At 44.6% G+C, this 12,829-nt stretch overlaps 1 protein-coding gene across 1 annotated transcript in view; it reads left to right on the forward strand.

Annotated features, from left to right (window-relative positions):
- Positions 1–3,646: 3,646 nt before the first annotated feature.
- The window catches only part of LOC126187955 (clavesin-1-like), a 63,031-nt gene continuing 53,848 nt past the window's right edge, over positions 3,647–12,829 (forward strand). The window contains exon 1 of the mRNA XM_049929334.1: positions 3,647–3,729. The gene's annotated coding sequence lies outside the window, so the exon portion shown is untranslated. The remainder of the gene's footprint in view (positions 3,730–12,829) is intronic.

The raw sequence follows: 12,829 nt of genomic DNA on the forward strand, positions 1-12,829 counted from the left end.
CAAAACACTAACCATTAAAGATTAAAAAATTCTCACATTACTCACTGTCAGTAGGTTCCTTTGTCCTAAATGTAGCGTCATCGTGTTCGGTATTAGCACTGTGACAATCAATTAGCAATTAATAAGTCCCTGTTCACTGCTTAACATAGGAATACCCGTAATTATAACACACAAGACTCCGGTAGTTCTCTAAAGCTCCATTTTTTCGTTGTTTTTTCCTCGCAGGACACAACACAACATTAGTCTTTCACTGCCGTGGATTATGCAGAACTTGTGTCAGGCATTTACGTGGTCCTCGATCTCGTCCAGAAACCGTGGCAGTGAACGGTGTGTATGTTCCATGTGGAATCAGTGCAGTAAGTTGGTTCCGACGCGACGTGGGAAAATCGCAGAAAGGAAATGCCATGCTTTTCTATAACCTGCTCTATATGTTGGCGTATAAATGCAGACTGTCGAACGTGCATATAAGGAATACTGGACCACTCGCAGGCTAACCGACAAGTCCCGACGACAACCGTCCACTCCTCGTCAATGACAATTAGTTACAACAAGAGCAGAAATTACGTAGTGAACTGCATGCACTTGACATCTGCACTCAGGTACCTTTCAAAGAGCCACTGCTCTCAAGACAACATGAAACTGTGCAATTTCAGGCGACCAAGAAATACAGAAACTGTACGGGTTGGAGGTATGTGACATGATCCGACAGTCAGCTGTTTTGTCTCTTCTCAAATCATGCATGGCGTCGACGGCACTGACGACCCAGGTGTGTGGAGGATAATGCCCAGGCCGGAAGTTAGTGTTGTTTCTGGGAAATGCTTTGACTTGGGCCCACGTATTCAGACTGCCACGAATGGGAACAACAAGATTTGCTTCAGCACACTGAATCACCAAGTTGCCAAATCTTAATGATCAATACCCACCTCTGTAGCGGAAGCTTTTAACGCACTCTAGTGCTGTGGCGCTCGACTCTAAAGTGGACCACTTAAAATCCTGGTGGTGGATGGAATTTCAGCTGCCAGTGTTTGGCCGGCAAAGGGAAGTCAGGCCATGTCATAAGGTTCCTAATCGCCAGTTTTTGCACCAATGCCACGAATTTAATCCGGATCTCTGCACAGGCATGAAATAAGAGCATGTGGCACAGTTGATGGTGACCTGTCTTCCGGATAGAGACATTAATCTCGGCGGACCCCTTATCGCTATTCGATATCCGTAGGGTACATCCGGCAACATCCGGTTTCGCCCTCTGCCTTCTCTCGCGATGGCGCAACAGGGATACCAAATTTGAATGATGCTCACAACAACGCGTTTGTACGTAACTAGTCATACACGAATGGTGAGAGCCGCTCGTGGTAGCTGATGGGCTGAGACGCCTTGTCACGGTTCGCACGGCTGCCCCCGTCATAGGTTCGAGTCCTCCCTCGGGCATGGGTGTGTGCGTGTTGTCCTTAGGGTAAGTTAGTTGAAGTTAGACTAAGTAGTGTGTAGGTTTAGGGACCGATGACCTCAGCAGTTTGGTCCGTAAGACCTTACCACAAACTTGCAATTTTTTACAAATTGTCAGAATCGTTGTTCTCTGCGGCAGAACAGCCCTCAGAGTGAACGACTGTCGTTCTTGAATCAGATTTTCACTCTGCAGCGGAGTGTGCGCTGATATGAAACTTCCTCAAAAATTAAAACTCTGTGCCGGACCGAGCCTCGAAATCGGGAACTTTGCCTTTTGCAGGCGGGTGCTCTATCAACTGAACTACCCAAACGCGACTCACACCCTGTCCTCACAGCTTTACTTCCGCCAGTACCTCGTCTCCTAGTTTCCAAACTTCACAGAAGCAGGAGAGCTTCTGTGAAGTTTGGAAAGTAGGAAGTAAAGATGTGAGGACGGGTCGTGAGTCGTGTTTGGGTAGCTCAGTTGGTACAGCACTTGCTCGCGAAAGGCAAAGTTCCCGAGTTCGAGTCTCTGTCCGGCACACAGTTTTAATCTGCCAGGAAGTTTTACTGTTGTCCTTGTTTCGTGTTGTTACCAGACCTAATAAAGTAAGGCCCATGAACGGCGTCACATAAGGAGCGATCACTGTGAAGGACTCGCCACGTGATCGACTGAGACAGCATTATGAGCAGCCGACGATTTTGTGGGTCGTGTTGTGAATCGTGCAACATTAAGATTTGTGGGTCATTCGGCTGGACCATTGGCCTCATGTTGGACGGCATGGTTAACGTGAGGGCAGGCGTACACCTCGACATGGTTTCGGGAGACACCACCTGTCCCTCAGCAGTGAGGACCGCCATATTGTGCATAAGGCACACAGTAACCCCTTCAAATCTGCGTCTGCAGTCCCAGAACGAGTAGCGGACTCCCTGAAAATTCGGTGTCCTGTCGCACAGGGCGGAGGCTGGCGGCACCAGGACTGGCCAGTTGCCGTCCCACGCCTAGGCTGACTGTAACAACACAATCTGTACAAATGGTGACATTGTGTTCAGTGATGAATCACTGATTTCACTACTCTGGGTAACCGCCTTCGGAGAGTGTGTAGGCGACCTTGGGATAGATCCCATTAATCCAAAGACTTGCAGAGGCACAGCGGTGTTACTCCTCACGTTATGGTATGGGGAGCCATCTGGTATGGCTTCAAGTCACGGCTGGTAGTGATTGAGGGAACTGTGACGGCACAATGGAATGACACGGACATCCTACGCCCTCCTGTGTTACCTCTCACGCGATAGTAGCGTGGTGCCAGTTTTCAGCTGGACAACGCTCGTCCGCAGACAGCCTGCGTCTCTTCAAACTACCGTGTAATGGTGAGGTACTCCCTGGGACGGGAAGATCCCCTTTCCATCCGCAATAGAATGTGTGTGTGTGTTCATGCAGCTCAGACTTCAACTCCGCCCCAGTGCCTATATCCAGGATACAAGGACCAGACACAAGAGTTTTGTGCAGTTTGCCTCAGGGGAGGATACAAACACCTTGTGACACATTAACCCAAGCCGGCCAGAGTGGCCGAGCGGGTCTAGGCGCTACAGTCCGGAACCGCGCGACCGCCACGGTCGCAGGTTCGAATCCTGCCTCGGGCATGGATGTGTGTGATGTCCTTAGGTTAGTTAGGTTTAAGTAGTTCTAAGTTCTAGGAGACTGATGACCTCAGAAGTTAAGTCCCATAGTGCTCAGAGCCATTTGAACCATTAACCCAATCACTGCATGCATTCAGTCCATAGTCGTTGTAATGTCATACTGTGACCTTCATTCCAAATTTAATCACTGAAATAACTTAACATATCATCTTAATCCGTGCAGTACTAACTCCAACATGAAGTTGTGATATGAAACTAAGGCACATAAAAGTCAATTTCATGTGCCATTTAGTGTCTTAAGAATCGAATGAAAATTATCACGTGGAGAAGCCGACTCTTTCATATTCTTTTCTTTTAAGGAACAAGAGAAACTCTACCGAATAAGTGAACACACGAGTTGATATAGCTTTGCTGCACTTGCCGCATTTTTTACAACCAGAAAACCGGAACTTGCGCATGTTGCGAATCTGGACCTGCCGTGAAGGCTACACTGTAATTGCAACAGGTCCAGTTGCGTCATTAAAACCTGTGCAACCGCTTTTAATACTAGCGACGCCTGGCGTCTCTTGGCATACTAGTTTTTGCTAACACACAGCCGTCAGTCTCTTCGCGTCGGTCCTAGAGAGAAAAGGTCGGGATCTGCTGCTGAATACACTTTGTGTGGTGAGTCTAACGCCTTGAACAGTGGTTCCTTTTCAGCCTCGACGTTTTACGACCACAGTTATAAATGCAGTGATAACAAGTTCGGGTAACTTGCGATTAGGTGATCTTTAGCCTAAAAGCGACTGAACCGCACAGTTAAATGATTAAGAATGATTCTACGCTCAGAGAGGGGTAATCAAAGTAGTCCCTAAGTAAATCGTGTCCTCGACGTGAGAGTGCGTCCTGTGAAGTCATAAGGATGAACTAAATATCAAATCCATCACAGTTATTTGCTGTTCAGTAGTGTAAAAGTTTAAAAAAAAGGCTCTGAGTACTATGGGACTTAACTTCTAAGGTCATCAGTCAGCTATAACTTAGAACCACTTAAACCTAACCAACCTAAGGACATCACACACATCCATGCCCAAGGCAGGATTCGAACATGCGACCGTAGCGGTCACGCGGTTTCAGACTGCAGCGCATAGAACCACTCGGCCACTCTGGCCGGCAGTGTGAAAGGTTTTCAACGGCAAAAATAAGCTCCATTAGTAATAGGCACTCCTCTTGCTCATGTCATGCTGTTAGAGGATACGCTTGTAGCAGGCCGGTGGGGCCGTGCGGTTCTAGGCGCTTCAGTCTGGAAGCGCGTGACCGCTACGGTCGCAGGTTCGAATCCTGCCTCGGGCATGGATGTGTGTGATGTCCTTAGGTTAGTTAGGTTTAAGTAGTTCTAAGTTCTAGGGGACTGATGACCACATATGTTAAGCCCCATAGTGCTCAGAGCCATTTAAACTATTTTTTTGATAGGCTTGTAAAATACATTGTAAGGGATAACAAGAGATAAACGGCATGATCTGAAATACAAGAACATGCAGTTAGTTCTAACTTCTAAAATTAATGCCTGCTGATGTTACGAACCAATGCTTTTTGCAGTTACGTAACCCCTCATTAAAGTAAACTTCATTCGGGCCGTTTTGCTGTAAATGCCTTCATAATTAGATACTTACTAATAAAACGTAGCCAAGAACACATCAGCTCACTCTCATTCAGCTTCTGTGATACATGGGTTAAGTGAATCCAGAATTAGAGGACCTATCTTAGTTAAGTAAACTAAAAGCAAACTGCGTCTTGGAAGACTCTACGACACTGACCGACCGCCGCCGCCGCCTATGAACGTCACTGGATGCGCTTACATAGGGGCGTGAGGTAAGCACTCCGCTCTCCCGCTCTCCAGGCCGTTGTGAGTTTAGTGACCGGAGCCGCTACTTCTCGGTCAAGTAGCTCATCAGTCTGCCTCACAAGGGCACCCATCCAAGTTTTAACCAAGCTCGCCTGCACTTAACTTGGGTGATCGGACAGGAGCCGGTGTTACCGCTGCAGCAGTGAGGTTGGCTTCCAACGGAAGTACATTTCATATTATTCGCTCTGTTTACAGTACAAATTTACCAAGGGAACTCGCATAGCAAACATAAATTATTTATATCAAAGCTAGAATAATGACTGACGCTGAATACGATACGCCCCCTGAAAGGAAAACGTAGCGCTCCGCCGGCTGTCTCTCGACAGCAAAGCATTCACGTGTTGCTGTGAACTTGCTTGGACGACTCTGGAGGTGGCATTTAGTTGCTGTTGGTTTTATTATGCTCTCGAGCTTGTGAAACTTATTAATTACAGATTTTCGTCAACAACGACTCATAGGCAAAGTTCATGTTTCCGTGCCTTTATTTTACTGGCGTTCTCAATAATGTTGTTGAAATCTGTTTAATTTGAAACTTTTCTTTTAATTTATAAAACGGACATGTTTGTTAGAACTTTTTATTCATATGCCTCAGAATAGTACGTTCAGTGCAAAGTCTTGATTGATGGGAAAGCCCCACAATGGCTTAATAGCTGTGTTAGAAAATGCTACGTAAACAAAGATAGTTCCATCACAGCTTCAAGAGAAGATTCTGTAGCTGACAAACAAACGCCGAACGAAGCAAAGATGAGCGGGAGGAGAGGAATGAGACAAGCGTTCAGTGACTTTGAAAGAAAATGTTGTCAAGTGATCCGATTATGAACCCTAAAGGACTTTGGGTTTACGTAAAATCAGTAAGCGATCTATTCATTCACTCAGTGATCATACTGAAATAGAAGCGGAAGATAACAAGGAGACGGCTGAAGTATTGATTTGGGTCTTCCGAAACTTTCACCACAGAAGTTCGTAATACGGTCCCTCCTCTCAAGGATCGTACGAACTTCTAAATGGCAGATATTGCGATATGCAACACCAATCGCTTATTAGCGGAAGGGCATCAGAATAAGATGTGATACCTGTAACACCCACAAAAATTCTTCTAGCAGCAGTTCCTCTTCTAGCAGCAGTTTATCGTAGATCTCTGGAACAACGAAGGCTGCCTAGAGCATCTGTTGCGACATAACAAAAGAACATGTTTTCTGGATTAAGTGACAACGTGGAATTGTACTGAAGGTGCCGTTTGGAGGCAGTCTCCCTGAATACTACCATTATTACTTACAATCATAGATAATGTTTTTATTCTGTCATCGTGTTCATTATCCGCCATTCTGGCTTTTTTATTTGCTCTCTCTTTAGTGGTTCTCGAACGTCTTCGAGCGACTCTACAAGCACGATATTGCCGTCGACATACCTGCAGCGATCTTTTTTTTTTTTTTTTTTTCTAGTGGGCATTCTGGGAGGAACAAACTTCAAATCTGACAGATGCCCCTCATAGAGGCTGGGAAAACGACAGACTCATACCAGTATCAGAAGACCTCCAAGTCCATATTCAACGGTAGGATACCTGTATTTCGCAACTTAGCTCTCTTGGAGTAAACCCAAGCCACAAAGTAACTGCACTAAAGAACCAATACGCAGATCTGACTGTGTTGTGTTCATGGAACTATCCTGTAGCAAAATGAAACGATCGTATGGCTTTATTGACAGGGAGATCCCTGCAGGTGTAGTTGTACTGCCTGGTGCTAGTCTTTCGATATGATGCCACTTTGGCGGCATGCACTTCGAGGAACGTAAAATGAACTGATGAGCACAACACAAGCACCCAATAAAAGATGAAAGAAAATCTTTGGCTCAGCCGAGATTGGAACACGTAACCCTACGATCTAGAAGTGCGACGGTAACCACTTTTTTTAACTAATTATCCAAGATGCTACTCCAGGCGGGTATAAAATGAATGTGCACTACGAAAAATAATGAAGGCTAAAATGAAGGTTTGGCCCTGTTTGACTACCCCCTGAAGCTGATCTTAGAATCTCTTAATGATGATATCTCCTTGCTATTTAACATATAAAATACAACATAAACATTAAAGGATGATTAAGGAAACTAGTAACTATAAAATGATCAATGATATTTCTGCTTATACATTTATTGTAGATTAAAACCCCTTTATATTACAATGTTTATATATCAAAATCCAATGGACATAAAGAGATACAAATGAATTTCCTTACCAGTACGATTGATCGGTTGACCAAATCTGCCCCTTTTCACGGCTACGCGATCTAATATAAATACCGCGAGACGACTGGCGTCATCTAAGTACCAAACACTAGAAGATGCTACTTTCATGGATGATCTACCGCGGCGTGTTACCTCAGTAGAAAAAAAATTTACGTGAGCACAGCTGTTTAGCTTTATATCCCTAATAAACCGAAGCAATTAGCAATATCACCGTATGTATGGCGTCCGGTGCGTCGGAGTGGTAGTTCTCGTACAAGTCTGCAACGGCTGAAGAACTCCAGCCACAAAATATATTAAAAAAACTCATTCAATCTCTAAGTCGGCACAGGATGGTCCTCTGACTAGTATAATCTAATATTGTCTTCTCCTATCTGTGTTCTACAGACGAGAAACGCTAACTCCAGCCACAAGGATGGAGTTTAGATAACGTCTCAACGTGAGTATAGGCAGAAGTAGTGCTCCCAATCACTGAACGCTGTGTTCTCAACGACAACTCCAAACCTGGAGGCGAAATCCAGCATGGTATAAGATCGCAGCAGTACAGTGCCTAACAGTTCTAACTATAAAATCTCCTGAGAGTCTGTCTGTGCCAACAAGGCTGGTTGTGAGCGACTGGCAAACCAGTGCGCTCAAAATGGAAGACCTCCTCTTTCCACCTCTGGCTTTCCAGCAAAGTTCGGTTCCTCTCCCTAGTTACTCAGAAGGTGAATCATATTCTCGAAACCCCGGAATATTCTCCCTCTCAACATATTCTTCCTACCGCCGACCAACCATATTTTAGTCTTTTGTCATGCAGTGCGGAGAGTTTGCGAGGAAATACCTGTACTCATACAATGGTACGCTTCTCAGAGTAAAAATCCTCGGAAATAGCCCAGCCTGCGATTCCAGAGATAACGCATCGCCGTTCCTCACTGCTGCGTCCAACATTTTCAGAGTTTCCGAAGTATTTTCAGGTTATCCTTCCGGCCCCAGTACAATACGCCCGGCTGCCTCTGTATTGTGCTTCCCCGCTCAGGTGCCCAAACCATCCGTTTTGGCACTTTGTGTGTGAAGCAGGACCAACACACCTGTGTGGGCTTTTCCACCCACGGCTTTACACCTGCCGTTTCATTTCCACTAGCGTTCCAACCTCTACTAATATAGGCAATCATTCATTACGCTGTTTTGATAGGAAAGACACTCCGTCACCTTTCATGCAATAAGCGTTAACAACTATTCACTAGGTGTACGTGACAATGTCAGTCTTCTTTAGATATTCACGTATACGATATACAACCTATCAAATGATACCTAATTGCAGTTGTAAATCACGGCAAAGTATGTAAGGTGCGAAATTATAGCCACCTTACAAATAGAACAGAGGAGTGTTGCAGGACTTTGGGCAACAGAGTGGGCAGGGTTGTGAGCCCGCACCTTGGCCTCGGTGTCGCCGTCACCAGCCGGCGAGCCACGTTTATAAAGTGTGAGATTAGTCCGCCTCAGTAGCTGCATGGTCAGAGTGACGATGGTCTGAGCAAAGGATCCTGGGTTCGAAGACTTTCCAAACACTACCAACGACACTACAGTAACGCAAATCCACCGCAGTGCGACGCGTATCTCAGAACTCAATTGGACAAGTAGTAGAAGATCGTTGGTGTATGCTAGACAGCGAAAGGTATGATCAAGTAGTGTCAGACTTTTTCCTATTTTTCTCTACAAGTATAACCCATCTATACATAGGTACAAGAGAGTAACTTCCCTACACTTTAAAACATGTGACGTTGGAAGCAACACATAGAACGCGTGAGCTCCACAAAGGTTTATGGAATATTTGTTCCAGAGACAAAACAGTGCTGTTGTACTGGCTTCACGTATTTTTCGTTGTACTCTCCCGTGTACATCTTTCTGACGAGGCATTGACATCACCTAGGGCCCTGCAATTGGCAATATCCACAACAATGTTGTTGAATAACCTTTTCAGTCTTTCCCGACATAAAAAAACCGATGCAAAACTTTTTTTGTGCTTAATTCCAGTCTAAGTCCAGACGACTGTAGCATTGATGTTGATCTTGACGACTGGTAGAAACCGTTGCTTAAATCTAGATGACTCTAAAATGGTTCAAATGGCTCTGAGCACTATGGGACTTAGCAACTGAGGTCATCAGTCCCCTAGAATTTAGAACTACTTAACCGTAACTAACCTAAGGACATCATACACATCCATGCCCCATTCAGGATTCGAACCTGCGACCCTAGCAGTCGCGCGGTTCCGGACGGAAGCGCCTAGAACCGGTCGGCCACTACGGCCGGCTAGATGACTCTAGTTCATCTAGTTCGCTTTTCATATTCACAAAATAAATTGTGCGATTATTATGTATCACATTTGAAAAAGTAATTATCGTAATGTAATACTTCAGTTAAACGTTGATCAATCACTGGTACGCTCTCCACTGCACTCACGCGCGTAGATTTAAACTGTACTTATAGTGATATAGATGGGATATGTATCAGAAAATGTTTCATGTAAAATAATATGACGTTTTACGTAAATTCTAAATATTCTGGACAAATCCATTGACAACGATCACGGCATGATGACAGGAAAGTTCGTACCAATGTTATTATTTTGTATATTTGGGGCCTAGAACTCCATTCCCTTTTATTTACTGAACATATCTTAACCTTCTTTGCAACGTGATTAAGAATGGTCTGGTCCTGGAGTGCCTCAAAATACAGCGGTACTCGAGGTTTGAAGCCCCCTCCTCCATCCCAGAACCCGTGGTCCGGTGCGGATCACCCCTTCCGCCCCCATCTCAGCCCGTCAGTGTCTGTAATAACTGTTTCTTCTTTAATCCAGGCTCAACGGACGAACTTAAGTTCAAAATGGTTCAAATGGCTCTGAGCACTATAGGACTTAAGATACGCGGTCATCAGTCCCCTAGAACTTAGAACTACTTAAACCTAACTAACCTAAGGACATCAAACACATCCATGCCGAAGGCAGGATTCAAACCTCCGACCGTAGCAGTTGCGCGGTTCCGGACTGAACGCCTAGAACCGCGAGACCACCGCGGCTGGCTACAAACTTCAGTCAATATAGTGGATAGTCCAGAGGTCAACTAGCAGTCCTAGATTCAGTGTGGTGCGAAGCTGCTACGTGTATCAGGTGCACAGGTGGTCATTTAGAGCATCTTGATGTAAGCAGGAGTTTCATTTGCTTAGCAGCTGCACTCTGTTTCTATGTGGTTCTCAGGATTCAGGTATCGTAAAGAGGTGTGGGAAATGTTCTGTCATGGAAATAAAATGTTTACAGACGCTTGCCCGCACTAAGGAGTTTCTTCATCTATGTGTCAACCACGTGTACTGGTCGTATTTATTTTTAAGTTATTCAGAAGCCAGTATTAATTTGATCAATGGTGAATTTTTTATTTTTCGGAATGATAGTTGCTACTCTTCACGTGTCATCCACACATTATTCATTAAAAAATGTTATCCAACAGCTGCCCTTTTCAAGGATGATTTAAGCTCTGTTTCTGACTATGCTGCGGCATTTGCTTCGTTTCAGAAGGATTTATGGATTTTATTTGCTCTAACACACGTAATATAAAATTTTAGATTCCACCCATTATACTGTGGTCCTCTGTACTTCGTATCTGCTGCATTTAGATTTGGAGTTATTAGCTGTATCAGTCGCTCGCTGGGAGGAATTGTACGTTCTAATTCTTGACGTTCGGCCATCGCGGAGATTTTGTATTTGTCCTTCTGTTATTGTGTAAGTAGGTCTCAAATTTACAACTTTGAGTAATTTCATTGTACCAGGCAGAGTATGTCGATTTACCTTTCGTGAACTCAATTATGCTAGACGGTTGTAAAAACTTACTCAGTGACAATGAACAGAACCGCTAACCGAATAAACTGATAGCTGCGGGCAATGGAAGATGTAGAATTTTTCAATGTACAATTTAGCCCTACGGCAACTCAGATGTACCGTTTTGTATCCATTTTGATATGGCATTCATCGTTCATCAAACATCTCTTGAATATGATACGTTTTGGTAGTCCTCACTGTTGCTTCTCTTCCAGGCATGTTGTCTACTAGAAAATCGTTCGTGTTCTATCTTCTTTTGTAGCCACTACTTGAATTGTCCCTTGTCCTTTGTCTTTTGTTTGGCTCCCAAGTCGCTTATCTGGCAGTCAGTAACCGGTGTCTCACTCTACTTGTTGCTCACCCCTTGAAAACTTTCATGACGTTACTTATGTGTTGCGGAGGCTTCGACACAGCTTAATAGCGTTCCTGAAACTGGATTAAGGTTCAAATGGTTCAAATGGCTCTGAGCACTATGGGACTTAACATCTATGGTCATCAGTTACCTAGAACTTAGAACTACTTAAACCTAACTAACCTAAGGACATCACACAACACCCAGTCATCAGGAGGCAGAGAAAATCCCTAACTGGATTAACCCACAGCCAAGTTTATCCTAGCGTCTGCCACGCTACATTCCTTGTATTCACCAACCAACAGTTGTGGTACTGTGGAGGAAGCAACTGCGTGATAATGATAAATGTATCACACATTGCTTCGTTATGACTATTAGTTTCAGCTACACAGACGTATGTCTTGGTTCACTAGCCACTGGTCGAGAAAAGATTGCGATCGCGTAAGGGAAACCTTTTCTTCACAAATGCTTGCACAGAGCTCTCCGTGTCATGGGGCACCGATTTTATTATTTCTGGTTAAATTGTTACGTAACTTTTTACCCTGTCAGTTTTATGTATCCTAGTTACTCCGAACATTATTTTCCATTCACTTATAGGTTTTTCTTGTCGTATTACACCAGCTTTCAGTACTAAATATGGGCTGCGAGGCTCTGTGGTTAGGTGGATGGCGGAGTAAATGTCCAAAAATTTGGAATTTGAGGGTCAGTTCATCACAGCTGTTTTCTGTCACTTATCACTCCTTCCCTCTCTGGCGGTAATCTATGTAGGTGAAACACAGAAGTTTGCACCACACTAGGATTATATACAATATTAAACAGTGGTTCCTTCTGTGATTGGCTTTTAAGTAAGTGGGGAAGTCGGAGCAAGCAAGGACGTACTACGTGTAGTAGAGAACATTGCTGTCCAGATCAACCATCGAGCTGAGGGCACCTATGCTTACCGAAGCAGTTAACACATCAGCATTGCGTAACAACCATCCCCCTCCTCCCGCCGTACGCCGCCAAGCACGCGCCCAACGAATTTAATTTTATATCTGCCCAACCAAGGGCACACGAGAACAAGAGAATACATTACTAGAGGTGTTAGTTCCTTCTGGCCCACCTCTGACATACTTTCACATCCCGGCAAGGGCAGTAGCCCTCCACTCTCAAAACAAGTGTTACGCTATAGAATAGCATTAGTACACAGTGGCATTTGATGTCACAAACTCTTTCGCAAGTAACCCTAAGCCCTTGAATGTAAAGGTCCTGAGACCGACACCAGGCATGTACAAATATCTGAAATCTCGCAGTTCTGCGAAACTTGACAGGTCTGTAGTTCTCAGGCCTCAGGTTCAAACCTCCCGACTCCCCAGGCTCCACACTCTCGAGACTCTACGTCGACCTACCAGCATGTGCAGATATCTTAATTTTAAGCTTCACAGTCCCCCTGCTTTCATGA

This window comes from Schistocerca cancellata, chromosome 5, assembly GCF_023864275.1.
Source record: "Schistocerca cancellata isolate TAMUIC-IGC-003103 chromosome 5, iqSchCanc2.1, whole genome shotgun sequence".
Taxonomy (NCBI): Eukaryota; Metazoa; Arthropoda; class Insecta; order Orthoptera; family Acrididae; genus Schistocerca; species Schistocerca cancellata.